The sequence below is a fragment of the Podarcis filfolensis genome (assembly GCF_964270895.1).
Source record: "Podarcis filfolensis genome assembly, chromosome: 10".
Taxonomy (NCBI): Eukaryota; Metazoa; Chordata; class Lepidosauria; order Squamata; family Lacertidae; genus Podarcis; species Podarcis filfolensis.
In genome coordinates, this window is record NC_139612.1 from 36,083,635 (window position 1) to 36,099,446 (window position 15,812).

Here is a 15,812-nt window from a genome sequence, read left to right on the forward strand (position 1 = left end):
TACAACCCAATGGGGCCCTTTCCTGGGTCTTCCAGTGTTCCCTATCTGAGCTCCTCCCACTCGTCAGGATTTGACCACCCCCTGCACAACACCTCCATGGGACTCATGGCCCCATGGCAGAACCTGACACATTGGTACCTAGGGAAAGTGGCAGGTAAGTGAGGACACTCTAGTGGCACAGAGGGGAACAAGATGGCCTCTCTTAAAATTAATACAACAGAGCTAAGAGCAATATATCAAACAGCAGAACAGGATTGGCCTTCTGGTGCTCCTTGCCCCCAATTCCCAAGAGCCAGGGCAAGTCTGAGGTGTTGTTTGAGTAATGGAGCTTAAAGCTGCCTGTCCCTTCATCAGTGCCCTGATAATGCAACAGGGAACTGGTGCATCATGATGGAGCTACCCATCAAATTCCCTTGGTGTTTTGACTCTTCTTAAATGCTCTACTTTACATTTCTGCCTATAAGGTAAGAAATATGTGTGACAACCACTCAGCAATACATGAGATTTATGTACCCAGAGAGATTAAATAATACATAACTCACAAGGCTTTGAGATTAAGCAATGAGTGCTCTCAAAAGTAATTAATGATTGAAACAAGTTAAATAAGATTATATATAAACTTATAGAAAATTCTCACTTGTCTCAGACTATACAGACACCAAGGAGAACTTAAATTTTTTTTGTGATCCTGATATTTGTTATACAGCAAGCAAAGCAAAGTCTAAATTTTAGAATTCTGCATACATTAATGTTTTTCACTGCTCTCAAAAGTCATTATAGATCAGCAGGATTCTTGGTTGCCAAAAGTAAAAAGTGATTAAGCATCTGGATAATTTTAGACTCTTCAGTTCCATATATTTTTAAAAAACCAAACCAAAGAAACCCACAACAAGTGTATTAATGAGCTTCTCCTGCTGTGATGCCCAATTAACATTCTGTTCCTTTCCAAATTATATTTCAAAGTTTCAAAGAGCTTTGCCCTCTTTCCTTTTTGAACACAGGGAAGACAGAAAACTAGAAGATGACTCAAATGGTCTATTTTTCATTTTCTTAACTTAGAGAGTCTTTGCACTTGTTGGCACATTAAATATCAAATTCATATTTGAGTTATACTGTTGAGTCATGCCAAGCTACAGCTTATATCTCTATGGATTGAGACCCTGGCTGTATATAGTATGGAGCTGTGTGGGTGATAAAAGGCAGTTCAATAACACCCCACAGCTTGGAGATTACTCAAAGTTACTAGATCACCGGAATCTCTTGGAATTTCTTGCTCCTTCTTGGTAGGAGTAATCAATGTCTCAAGTAATCAATGTCTCAAGCACAAGTTATCACCAGATCAAGTGCCAACATACTGCACACAAGGAAAAGCCAGAAGTCCACAAGGCATTGATTATTAAAACAGGGATGGACAACTGGTAGCCCAGGATTTGCACTCACCCACAAGCTGGTTCTGCGCCTGCCACTTCTGAGATAGCACTGGCATGTGACTGTTGAACTGAATAGCACTGCTTAGGTCAAATGATGCATGAGAGGTCTCTTCTAAACTGATCAAATGAGTAAGCCTCAGATGGCCCAACACTGCAGGTAAAGACCTACAGAGGTCCTTGTTATAATTGCAAAAGCCACAGGGGTATCCTTTCCTACTGGCATGACTGAAGGATCTACTGGCTTGGATCTAGTGTAGAAAAATCAGGCACTGTATTACCATCACAACCTTGGCTGTGTTAATTCCTAGGCACACCTTGGGAAAGCAATGCATCAAAACACAGCACAGCACTTGAAGGTCATGCGGGAGTGAAGCCATCTCTTCAGTTTTCTTAGCAAGGAAGAGGCTGAAGAATGAGTGGACAGCTCATACGTGCATGCTGAATGAAGCTCAGGCTGCATGACTTTTCAAGGAAAAGAGAGAGAATCCTGCACTACCTCTGCCCTGGTCCACCCTTTAGCTGTCTCCATGCTGGAATGGGGGAGATGCTTCAGGGGCTCTGTGATTATGCATCGCCCTAGAGAGTACCTCCCTGTTTCACACTGGAGGGCAAGGCTGAGAGAGGTACAAGTATCGGAAAAGCAGCTCTGCTCTCAGGCTTCCCTCCAGCTGGCTTGAACTCTTCTCAGTCCTAAAAAAAAAAAGGCTGCCGTACGCTAGGCTGCAACAGATGTTCTCAAGGGAAAGCAGAAATGGAGACAAAAACACTTACATTTTGAGATATGACTTGTGAGGTTGCAGGATTGTCTAAAAATGAAACTCCAACATCTTGCTTTATGCTGCTGTGAGGGACAACATTTGAGGAGTCTGTTTCCTGACATCTGTCTGCAACGTCAGTGTATTGACAGCTTTTATATTATGTATGTCTCACAATGCTACAGCTAAACAGTTTGATCCTTTCCAGTGAATGGTTGCTTCCCTTTGGAGAGAATGAAAGATGAACAAAATCCTTTTGATTAAACTAGTTGTGCATATATGTACCAAGTACAGTCATAATTGAAATGTTCCTTGTTCGATGGTTTCTTAGGGCTTTCCTCCTACCAGTTCTCCCAGATTTTATTTTCTCTGTATTTTTATTATTTAAAATGACCACCTGCTGGGATTTGGTTTGATTTGAACAGATGAAAGACCTTATAGAAAAGAGGAAAAGTCATGTAGATAAAGGCTATTTGTTGAATTATAATACTACCCATGCTTAAGGGTATCATTTCTTCTTGATCTTCTGAGGTGGTTTGTCCCGGTGGAATATAATGGGGAAAATGTGCCTCAGCATCACCTGCCTCCCTTGGACTACTTTTTCAAATCTTGGCAATTTTGGTCTATTGCACATGAATTATGTTTTCCACATAATTGTCCCTTCTCCACAGAAAAGAATTGTGATTGCCTCCTTCTATTCATAAAATGTTTCTTTTCTCACAGCCTGCTTTTCAGCTAAAGTCCTCAAAGTGGCCTGACTGGAGCAAGACTTGGTGCCTTATTTGCTTTCTCTTATTCCTTCTCTCTGGGCATCAGGTAGTAGGTAACCTTGTCTTCTTCTTCGGTGATCACTCGTAGCCGAGTAAGATTGTCTTCCATAAACATGGTTTTAACGAGTCCATAAGTGACTGTGGAGGCCAATTCTGGACCCACACGTCCTTCCACAGTGGGGACATTGGTTTCCGTGCGGGAGCTGATCACGGTGTGGATTTGCCAAGCGTGCCTTCCTCCTGGCACGTTTCTCCCTTGCGTCCTGAGTTTGACTGTCTTCAAAGCCCATGACACCTTTTGGTAAAGGCTGTTCTCCAAATGGAGCGCTTGCAGGCCAGTGTTTCCCAGTTAGTGTTTATACTACATTTTTTTAGATCTGCCTTGAAACAGTCTTTAAACCTCTTTTGTTGACCACCAGCATTACGCTTGCCATTTTTATGTTCGGAATAAAGTAGTTGCTTTGGAAGACGATCCTCAGGCATCCACACAACATGACCAGTCCAACGAAGTTGATGCTGAAGAATCATTGCTTCAACACTGGTGATCTTGTAGTATAGACGGGATTCTATCACACCAGATGTCCATCTAGTCCAGCATCCTGTTCTCACAGTAACAACGCAGATCCCCTCCCAGCACCTTCCCCACCTGTGATTGCCAGAAACTGGTATTCAAAGGCATAATGCCTCCTACAGTGGAAGCAGAATTTAGCCATTCTGAACCAAAACTAACCCTTTTTTTAGTCACTCTAGACATTTGTCATCATTTCAGCCAAAGTTGCATTACCTTTTTATACCAGTATTCTTTTGTACCTGCTTCCAAATTCTTCCAAAAATGGGCAATCAGGTTCTTTTTCTATTGTAATATTAATGATACATTAATACCTGGACCAGGCACAAGGGTAGGCCCACACAGAGCTCACTGCAATAATCAAGTATTGAGGTTACTAATGTATGAATCACCACAGCCAGGCTATTCCTGTCCAAGAATGGCTGTAGTTGATGGTTATCAAAAGACATTTCTAGCCACTGAGGCTACCTGAGTGAGCCTCAGGTGACATAGATAGATCCAGCAGCACCTCCAAACTAAGCAACTTATTTAACACAGGCAGATGGACAACCTCTGAGATGCTGGAACCACCCGCTCACAATGCCTCCATCTTCCCAGGGCTCAAGCTCAGTTTATTAGTCTCCATCCATATAACATCCCTCTTAAAGAAAGGTTGGGAATTTTTATTTTTTATTTTCATCTCTCTTCAGCCTTCAGAGCACCAGATTGATTGAATGTATTCTATTGAGTGTGTTTTTAAAAGCTACAACCACTTCACTATACAACTGATAATGTACATTATTCTGTTGAAAAATATGGCTCTTGTAACTGACATTATGATATAAAGGTCATACAGTTATGCTCTGGAGTGATTCTAAGAGCATGTAACAGGGGGGAACACACACACACACACACACACGCACGCACACAAACTGCCTCACACTTCTTTTCACTTGACAATGGAGTACCTGATAAAATCAAACTTGGCTGTGAGGTGACAGCAGAAAAATCAAGCAGAAAATAAACAAAACCATTAATCAAGCTGTCTTGACAGAGGCAAGGAAGCTGATTGGATCCTAGTTTTCAATCATCACAGTAAAATGTTTCTGAATTATACTTGTTTTTAAAAACTGATTAGAAGGTAGGCCTTGGGCCAAAAAGGCATCTTATTTTCTACCTTTGCAACTGGTCAAAATTAGCTTACAGAAACCTTTCTGGAAGAGTAGTGGGGGGGGGGCAATAATTCCATTTCATGCAATGGTTCCATGTATAAAACATGAATGGTATGTGAAAGCAATGGGTGAATTTTTTGCAGTTGTGTTAGATGTGGAAGCTTCACCAGGAGGTTGCAATTCATCTGCCAATAGGCCTTTCGATATACTCTGGATATGGTTCAGTATCATTATGGGATGGGAAGCTTGGTTGAATGGCCTCTTGGGGTCCCTTCCAACTCAGTGGTTGTTGATTCTAAGAAACAGCGCTAATGGGCCTGAAACGTGCCAGCCACATGTGGCCCAAGTACATCATTTGACCAAGTCATATCCATTAGATTAGAGTTGATCTCAGAAGGGGCCACCATTGCTGCAATTTTCGTCTAATTCTGGCAGAAAATAAAAAAGAAACTTCTTTTAAAACCATTCAATATTCACTTAGGGTTAGGGAGCCCTAATATTTACGTTTGGATTCGTTATTTATAATTAATGTTTCTCCTCCCCCCCCCCAACTTTCTCCCATAAGAAGATCTGGCCCAGCAAGTTTAAAGACTCTCTGTGTTTTGCTGCTGCTTATTCCTAAGCTCCCAGTCGATATCTGTCTGTGCTCAGGATGAATGGCAGGCAGGTGTCTGGAGGTGCCATTTTCCCTATTACACTATCCTTCCTCACAGGGACCCTCCTATTTAGCTATCCATAATAAGCACAGCCTACTTGCACATCTTCACTCATGTACACAGCAGTCCACATTGCTAAGGTGATTTCAGTTGGCTGCAAAAAAGGTTAACCGTCAGTGACATGCCAGAGGACACAAAAAAACATGCTTGGCAATACTTGTCTTTCACCTACAGCTAGATCACATCTAATAACCATCACTGCTATGGCAGCATCCTCCCACACTGACAGCTGACATATAGAGGACAATGCCATTAATCTAGCAAGACTCGCGTGAAAGTGAAAATCTGAAGTTCTGCAAGGAAACTCTTTCAGTGAGAAAGGTGCACACAAACAAACACACACAAACACACACAGAGAGAGAGGGGGGGAGAGAGAGTAGAGCAATTTGCTGCACAACCCAGTTTGCCTGAGTAAACCAACGTAATCACATGGCAATCAATAGCTATGAATATCATGTGTAGATTTCCCAAGTTTCTTTTAAATTATGTCCTGCTTAAGTGTCATATAACTTTGTCCTGATTGCATTCCACTATGTTTTTGAAAACATAACAATAAAAATCTACAATAACGCCTCGCCCCCGCACAAAAATACCCCTTAGCATGGAAAATGCATCAGTTTGTTAATCACATAAAGATGTGCAGTGCAGATTCTCTTTCCTCCCTATAAGTGTGAAGGAATCTTCCTAGCTAAAGGGAGAACCACAGTACTCTCAACCTATTTATAGAGAAAGCCAAGGAGTTCACTCCCTTTACCAATGCTCTGAGATGTGTTGATTCCTCTAAACACAGGGAGCTCACATGTGGAAGAATGAATGACCCAACAGGAAAGTCCTGCCCTAGCAGCATCAGGGGACATTTTGTGACTGCAATGGCTATAGCTTCACTGCTCACATAAGGTCCCAGTACTGCATGACATCGGACTGTGCAGATATTCCCTCTGTTGTAACAATACCATAATTCACGCCAATGTGCTGATGTCAGGGCTCAAGTCAGGCATAGGCCAGTAAGAAAAACAGTGAATCACCTGAAGCCAGTGAACTTAAATCTTTATTCAAGGAAACAAATCACAGCTTGGGTCCAGGGCCGTCTTAAGCATATCTGGTGCCGTGGTGCAAAGATCCCTCTGGCGCCCCCACCCCTTTCCCAGAGAAAACCTTTCTTTAGGGCTGAAGGAAGCGAGAAGCGGCTGGAGGGTGGCGGAGGCTGGATGCGGCACCTCCTGGCTCAGCTGGCCGCTTTGTGCCACGGTGGCCATGGCAGGCAGCACATCGAGCAAGCAGGCCAGGCGAGAGTCTGGGGAACACCAAATGAGCACCGAGCAAGCGAGGGCGTGTGCGCCGCTCCCGCCAAGAGTCAGCTCGGTTTTTTCCCTTTTAGCCTTCTGGCGCCCCGCCCCCAGAATTCAGTGCCTGCAGGCTAAAAGGGAAAAAACTGAGCCGCAGCTCGGTGGGAGCAGCGTACGCAACCTCGCTCACTCAGTGCGCTCATTCGGTGTTCCCCGGACTCTCGCCTGGCGCCCTCCAGAACTTTGCGCCCTGGCGCCCTGCGCCACTAGCCTCAATGGGTAAGATGGGCCTGAGTGGTCTCCAGCAACTCTTTCTAGGAGGTCTTGCCCTGATGAAGCAGTTGAAAGGACTGATGGTCCCCACCCTCCCATTGCCCACTAGGACTCCTCCTCTCCAGGGTCTTTCCCACACAGTCTCAGGCTGCTGCAGCCTCTTCCGGTTCATGAAACCATGTCACCTCTCTTGCTGCTGTCACCTCCCCTCCCAGTCTGCTCCTCTTGCCTCTGACCACTCATCATCACCCCACCACCAATCCCCTGCCTTGGAGCCTTCTTCCCTTGGGGTTTCCCTAGGGGGTTCTGTGGCCAGTGCCTCCCACCATGTTTTGCATCCAGCCAGTCCATGGCATCTGATTACCAGAACACAACCTTAGACCCAGCTGCCAATGTTGCTGCTTTACTGCAAGAAACAGATTACAAGCTGGCATCACACAATGGCTATTGCCCTGAAATAGTGCCAGTGGCTTTTGGATCAACCAGAACTGCAGAGGCATGCCTTAAGGACAGAGAACTGCAGTGCTTCATTGACCACTGGTCTGACGCAGGACAGCTATTCTTATGCACAAATCTATCTTCTCTTGTTTTCTCATCTCTGTTTCCTCCTTTAAACCCTAGAAATTTGAAAAGACTGCAAAACACAAGTTTGAGAAGCCTGCAAAATCAAACACCCAGGAATTAAATAAAGTGCAGATTATACTTATTATAAGTATGGAATGAAGGTTATGTTTCTGTGACATGGAACTGGGGACACAAATGGATAGTATAAGTGAGCTTCTTTCTGGGTTGCACTTATTCTTTTGCAGATATTAGTCATACTTTGAGTAAAGGGAGAATGTGAAATAATGGTTGAAAAGGAGGCAAACTGTTGAAAAGTTGGCCTCCTCAACTCAGTCCACAAGCAGGAGAATGTAGACAAATTCTAAGAAGAGATTCTCAGATCAGCAGCAGGGAAAGACTAGCTTTTCCCAGCATCAGATGACTTGGGAGAACCAATTGCTGAAAGATGTGGATATTGGGAAATAAGTTGGAAGGTTGCAGGGTACTCTTTTATCTCTTCCCACCCCAGCATAGCTGTCAACGTTTCCCTGTTTTTAAGGGAAATTCCCTTATTCTGAATAGGATACTTCGCAAGAAAAGGGAAAAGTTGACAGCTATGCACCCCAGTCCTCAGCACTTGCCTTTACCTTCAAGATTGTCCCTTCCTAACTTCTAAGCATCTCCTCTCATCATCAACACCTGGGGCAACAAACCATTGGCTCACCAAATGTTTCTAGACCCCAGCTCCCATCAGCACCAGTCAACATGGTCAACTAGCAGTGATGATGGGAGTGAGGAGGACCTCAGTTTCCCAACACTGATCTACATCTCTGAACATCTGTTTGCATTTGGAAAGCTATGAATCTGGCTTAAGTAACCTTAACTCTGTCCCTTGTCCTAATACTTTGCAAAAGTATTTCCCGCCCCCAAGCATCCTGTCTTGTTTTGTTAAGTGATGGCATAGCCAAAGCATTTTGACAGGCAAAGAGCCACCACTTGAAGCAATCATTCACATAATTATAGCCCAGAGTGCCTAATTTGAAAGTACAGAAAGCAGCAAGTCAAATTCCAATGTTATTTATTTATCATTGTTTGTCAGCAATTAAACAGTATTTAAAGCTAAGGAAGGTCCACAGGGAATGCCAAGTGAAGCATTTATTTAGATTTGGTAGCATGAAAGGCAGGGAGCCATTATGTGGGACAAGAACAGTTGTACACTTTGCTTCCATTAGCAAAAGGAAAATAGTCTGTGTGGTAAATAGTTTGTGAGGTCTTGATTAAAACACACATATGCACACTCACACAAGTGTAAGCTAGAGATTCATATTTAACCTATCATTAAATATGATGTGAAGGAGTGTTATAAATTAAAGAGAGATTTGTGATAGTGTTGTTGTTGTTTTTAAACAACAACCAAAAAATAGATGTATACTATGTTAGTACAGTATTGGGACAAAACACATGTAATTTTCTCAGCATGCTGTTTTGGAATGCCCACATGCATATACAAATTTGCATCCTAACTCTGGTCACAGTCACACCATACATTTAAAGTAACATGAAACCAGTTTAAACAGTCATGGCTTCCACCATTGGCAGACTTGGGGTTTTTTAATTTCAGCAGCACCTTGTGGAATGCCAAAATTTGGCACCTCCTTGCCTCTAGCCTTCTGCTGTTCATCATTATTACAGTGTCCCCCGTGGCACCCTCTTGGCTTGGTGTCCAATGTGGGTTACACTCCACTAAATCTTCCACTGCCTCCCCCAAAGGATTCTGGGAGTTGTAGTGTGTTAAAGGTGCTGAGAGTTGCTAGGAGACCCCCTATGCCCCTCAGATAGCTACAATTCCCAGAGTTTCCTGTTAAAAGAAATTGACTGTTAAACCACTGTTAGGTGGTACAACGTAGTGAGAAGACAAACACTTCCCCCCTTGGTTAAAGAGTGTGAAAAGCAGCTCAGAAAGAATATTTGTTGTTTAGTCGTTTAGTCGTGTCCGACTCTTCGTGACCCCATGGACCAGAGCACGCCAGGCACTTCTGTCTTCCACTGCCTCCCGCAGTTTGGTCAAACTCATGTTCGTAGCTTCGAGAACACTGTCCAACCATCTCGTCCTCTGTTATCCCCTTCTCCTTGTGCCCTCAATCTTTCCCAACATCAGGGTCTTTTCCAGGGAGTCTTTTCTTCTCATGAGGTGGCCAAAGTATTGGAGCCTCAGCTTCACGATCTGTCCTTCCAGTGAGCACTCAGGGCTGATTTCCTTCAGAATGGATAGGTTTGATCTTCTTGCAGTCCATGGGACTCTCAAGCGTCTCCTCCAGCACCATAATTCAAAAGCATCAATTCTTCAGCGATTAGCCTTCTTTATGGTCCAGCTCTCACTTCCATACATCACTACTGGGAAAACCATGGCTTTAACTATACGGACCTTTGTTGGCAAGGTGATGTCTCTGCTTTTTAAGATGCTGTCTAGGTTTGTCATAGCTTTCCTCCCAAGAAGCAGGCATCTTTTAATTTCATGACTGCTGTCATCATCTGCAGTGATAATGGAGCCCAAGAAAGTAAAATCTCTCACTGCCTCCATTTCTTCCCTTTCTGTTTGCCAGGAGGTGAAGAGGGTCAAATCTTCCACATGTGTCCCAAATATGGAATAGGCACTCCAATGTGAGAGGATGCCAGGTTTGTGAGAAAGAGTGATATGATGAGCCCTCTATGACTCAGACTGGGGCAGTTAATTGGTTGGGCCCCCTCAGTAACATGGGATTTGCTTACAGAAAAGTGACTTCCACATAGCTAGGGTGAGGATTAAAGCAGGCATGGAGGACTTCAAGCCTGAGGGCTGGATGTGACTCTCCAGACTTCTCTGGCCTTCTGGTTTTAAACACCCTTGCAACCACTAGATACCATTCCAGCCATACCATTAGCCCCTGCTCCAAAGATTCTGTATTAGGGAAGATGAACTGTCCCTCAGGGATCCCACTGTCCCTCAGGAATCCCACTGTCCCTTAGGAATCCCTCTGTCCCCCTCTCCTCACATTCTGTTCACAGCCACCCCCATCTATGGAAGAAACGGCTGTAGAGAAAATTTGGTTTTATCAGCGCTCAGATAGTTAGAATTTAATTGGAATTAACTTCTAGCAGTTTCTTACAAATGAAGCTAGAACTTGCTCTTTCAGCTATAAATCCCCCACATTGGCAGTGCTGTATCTCCTTTTTCACAATCGGCAGTTCTTCTCAGCTCTTATTGAATTATGTGGCATCACTTCACTCTGAGCACTGTAAATAAATGCACCAGTTACAGTAACTCACTCTAAAAGTCTGCCTTCTAATATATATTGCCATCTGGTACATGTCAAAGACTGTGTAGTTTTAGTCTTACTATCCAATTACCTGAGCAAAAAGAACTCTGACCAAATTAATTTTCAGCAGAATAATGGCCCTGTCTTTTGCTTCTCATGGCTGAGTTCTTCTTTTTCAACGCAGAGGAACAAGCCCATCTATAAGACCACGGACAGTGTAATCCAAAGCATGTCTACTCAGGGGTAAGCTGTACTGCATTCAGTAGAACATATTTCCAGGTAAGTGTGTACAAGATTTCAGACTATGTCTCACAGAACCAGCATTCTAATACCTTCTTTTTAATCAGTAGTGATCTAAATTGAGAATGTTTTTACATGCATCATTTTACATTTTCAATATACTACATAATTTTATTTTTATGTTCAAGGTGGGGCGGAAAGGCCTGTGAGGCAGGGAGCAGGTCTTCCAGGACTCACAGCCAAGATGTGATATTATATCACATGTGTTCTTAAATGTTATGTAGTTATTTGCAAACTAATATGTATTTCTTCCATTAATATGCATTTATTTGCAAATATTTCTGTATTGTCAGGCTATTATAAGAAGTGAAGAATATAAAATCATAAATAAAATTACATCACAAAAAATAAAATCACATCAACAAGTCAGATACTTTAAATCATTTGTTTGCATGTTTGTACACACACAACACTTTATTATGTATGCAGTGCTATACATTTATATTCCATCCTTCAATATTATTTCAACTTCCATTAAGTAGTCCACATTTTAGAAACATGTGTGCTTGGGTTTATTTTGCTAGGTTTGTGTGGGAAATTCCCATACATCTCATCTGGGTACTTCCCAGATATGAAGAAAAACACTCGGTGGCTTATTTCATTGAGGACTGATATAGTTACATCACTTCTATATACCATAGTTCCATAGCTTGAACAACTTTAGACCAATGGCACATTTTAAAGCAACTTTCCAAAATGTAAGTGGAAACTGAAGCTGAAAAAATTATGTTTTGTCCCTTCTGCCCCTGTTCAGTTCTTGTATGGAGAATTCAAAGTATAGAGAATAAGTATTGGACACAGAATAGGTTTTACACAGTGCTACTCAAATACAGTTCTCTTGGTGGATAACTGACTCACTAGCAGGCGATTAGCAAGATATACAAACATTATTAATGTAGGCTGTCAGTAAGCCTCTCATGTATTAAAGTATGGGGCACATGTGGTACATGATGTATTTTCTTCTATAATTGTTGTTGGGTTTGAAAAAGTATTGCATGCATAATGGTAACACCCAGTGCTATCGGAATATAATATCACACTGTATTAATAGGACACATCTATTCTGTTTCTTGAATAATCCATGCCAGGAAGTAACTATTCTTATGGGATAAAACAGCTATATATATGGTAGGCAGGCAACAAATGGAATCCATTACCTAGAAGGCTTTAGACTGAATGTTCTGCAGAATGTTTTGTACAGGATACATGATAGGCAGACTACATCTCTCATGAGCGCACTGGGAATTTTTGAAAGCTGCTTGCATTAATGTGTGAAATGTGGGGCTCAAATAGGGTCTTCCTGTCTACAAAGAAATCTCACCTCTGGAGGGCAAATGTACAGCAATATAAGATGATAACATGCATATTGATGAGACACATACAGATTAGGAGGTTCAAAAGTAAATGTCTACAGCTAACCTGAAAAACCAAGAACAAATGTTAACAAGTCATTCTGACCAAGATGTGCAGAGACAGTCCTCCATCATATTTTAATAGCTAGATATGGGTAATTAATAACAATTAAAAATGTACCGTATTTCAGAGAGTTCTCAAACCCTGGCGTCATTTAGCAGAGTCAAAGTTCTAAAAGACTCTTAAATCTAGGTCATGCAGTTAGAAACAGAGTATCTGTCATGATTCCTTTGTCTACTAAATGGCCACATCTATGGATGGGGAGGCACATTTTGGCCTTTGAATGATAGAGCAGATCCACACATAATGCCAAATCAGAGCTAAACAAGCTATGGCATACTGAGAATGAAAGTTTGCTGGTGCATGCTGCCAACATTGCACCCATCCTCCTTTTTTGCTATGCTATGAAGAAACAAACCAGGATATTGACTTAGTATAATGTGCTAACAAGGACTTATGGTTTGCTTCTCACCAAACAAACAATGACAACCAGCCAGAAACAAACCATTATGGGTTCCCACCCCTCTCGACTCATTCTAATTATTTGTTTGAAAGCTAGAGCTCTTGTTTCTTCTCTTTCAGTGAGGTTAATGAGAGGAGGGATGGGAGGGTGCAATCTGCACAGTATGCATCAGCTTCCTTGCCCATTCCTGGCAAGCCATCGTTTGTTAAACTACAATTCACCATTACAGGCCATAGTGCTGATACAATGGAACCTCGGTTTTAAAACGTAATCCATTCTGGAAGACCGTTCGACTTCCGAAACATTCAAAAACCGAAGGATGCATTTCCGGAAGCATTTACTTACGGAAAACTCAATACAGAAGTGGCATGCTCGACTTCTGAAAATTGTTCAGAAACCGAAACGTTCGACTTCCAAGATGTTCGAAAACCGAGGTTCTACTGTAGCCCTTTGCATGTTCTGCACACAAAAAGTACACCAAAAAAGTAATTCCATGTTCAATTATTTTTTAAAAACATTCGGCAATTTGTAAAGTATCTGTGGGTAGCCTTGGGAGTAGAGTACAATTTTGAATTTAAGCAAAATGTATATGAGCATTTCACTTAAATGCACATCCTGGCCCTACATATTTGCTCTGAAATACCTGCCTACAATGCTGGTACAGAATTCTGTCAATGAAAAGTCAGGTTTAGCGATGCCATGTTGAATTCCTAAATACACAGCCATAATGCAGACACTGAATTTTCAAAGCCAACCCCTGCTTCTCTGCTGAAAAGTCGTATCAGGGAGGTGCAATCAGCAGTGGACAAATGATTGGCAGGAGGGTGTTTAATTCCCCCTCCCCTCCTTTCAGCCTGCATGGTTTGGGCTATATGTCCTGGGATAGACTGTTGTGTAGTAGTGCCCAATAAAATTCCCTTTGGGAGGACTTGATGGATATAAACATGTCAGAAAATGCCAGAAGCCAGATCCAGAAATGGTATAAATATGTGTAGCCAATGAACACAAGGGCTGCCTCTTTCCCATTGTGAAGTTACTCTTTTTTTAAAAAAGGCTATTTAAAAGCACACAGTGATTACGATTTTAAAATGTTTGTGTTAGTCAGATATTCCTCTTGTGCCCATTGCTCTCCGTCAATTGCTCCATAGACTAGATGAAACTGCAATTTTGTAATGGGTGAATTGATTTCTGGGTTAATAAAGCATTGTGGAATCAATTGGTCTGGAATGTCTTACATAAATATGAGAGAAAATCTTATTACACTGAAATAGTTGGCAAATGTCCTGTGATAATTTTAAGGTGAATACAGTATTTGGTTCTTTTTGACAGTTTAGTAAACAACAGCCTAGGTACTCAGTTATGTTAAAGCCTTTAAAAATAACAAGCTCATTATCCCTAGATATTATAGGAGATCACAAGCAAGCCGCACAGGAACAGTAAAAACCCTTCAACTCAGGAGAGAGATCTGTGTGCCTAGTGATTGCTGGATCAGGATTTTGAAGCACAGATCAAAGTGCACTTCAGAATGTGCATCCAAGTGAATTGCTTTCAATGGGATACAAAAATTATTTTCAGCAATGCGATTTTGTGCTACATAGCAATGCTTCTTCTTCTTGGGGACTATCTAAAAATCCTGGGTTTTATGGACAGCTTGAGTGACACAAGGAACTGGAGAAATATGATGACCACTAGGTGGAGTTCTGCATGAGCTGGCTGTTACACAAGAGCTACTCACTATGTGGATGCTTCCAGAGTAGGCTATCACTGCACAATAATCTCCAATAAAAGTATCTCCCCACCAAACTCAATGGGACAGTGTTCTGCTTCTTGAGCATGCAGTGAGACAACTATTATTTTCTGCATCATTATTTTCTGAAGTCATTCATGTCAGGACAGAGTTATAGGCAGCAGTGGAGAAAGCCATGGAACAGAATTGTGCCAGGGAATCAGTGCTTAGGAACCAAGCAAGGAATTGGAGCTGAAGAATGCCAGAGCCAGAGCCATTGTTGGTCAGGCAAAGTCCCAGCCCAAACGGGAAGCTTTTACAGTCCCTCCTATTTAGGAGGGTGCAATAGCCAATCTGGGTGGGTGGGATCAATCCAGAGACTCAGAATACTTTACTACCAAAGAAGATGCTCTAATATGTAGCTAGAGTTGGAAGGTCTCTCAAGGGCTACCGAGTCCACTGTCTTGCTGATGCAGAATATTTGCTGCTCCAGTATCCCTGATGGGTGGCAAGTCAACCTTTGATTAAAAACTTCTAATGAAGAGCTTCTACCATCTGCGGCAGTCTGGTCCACTGCTGAACAGCCTGTGCCATCATGAAGTTCTTCCTTATGTTTAATTAAAATTCCTTTTCTTGCAATTTGAATCTTGATTCAGGTCCTACCATATTGATTCAGGTCCTACCATCTAGGCACATTCCAGTTTTTATTGATAGCCTTCTTAAACTATAATGCCCAGAATTAGTGGTTCACCATCTACTCCAGATAGGTTCTGGCAGTTCACACCACACTGGGCAGTTGAATACAGACAATGGTTCCCAGTTTAAGCCTTGCGGCTTCTGACAATTTAATTACACCCAGCCATTGGTCATATTAGCTGGAGTTGATGGGAGTTGTAATGCAAAACATTTGGAGGGAAGCAGGATGGTCACCTCTGGGCTAGGGAATTGTGTATACACACCCTCCATTCAGCTATGCTTCTTTCTATTCTTCAGCACAGATTCCTCTACATGCTAGCAATAATGGATTTCCATGGTATCCTTCCCTGTTATTAACATGGTGCTCTGTGTGTCTGTCTGAGCAATGAACACCTCAGTGGCTTCCTATCACAAACACAATAGATG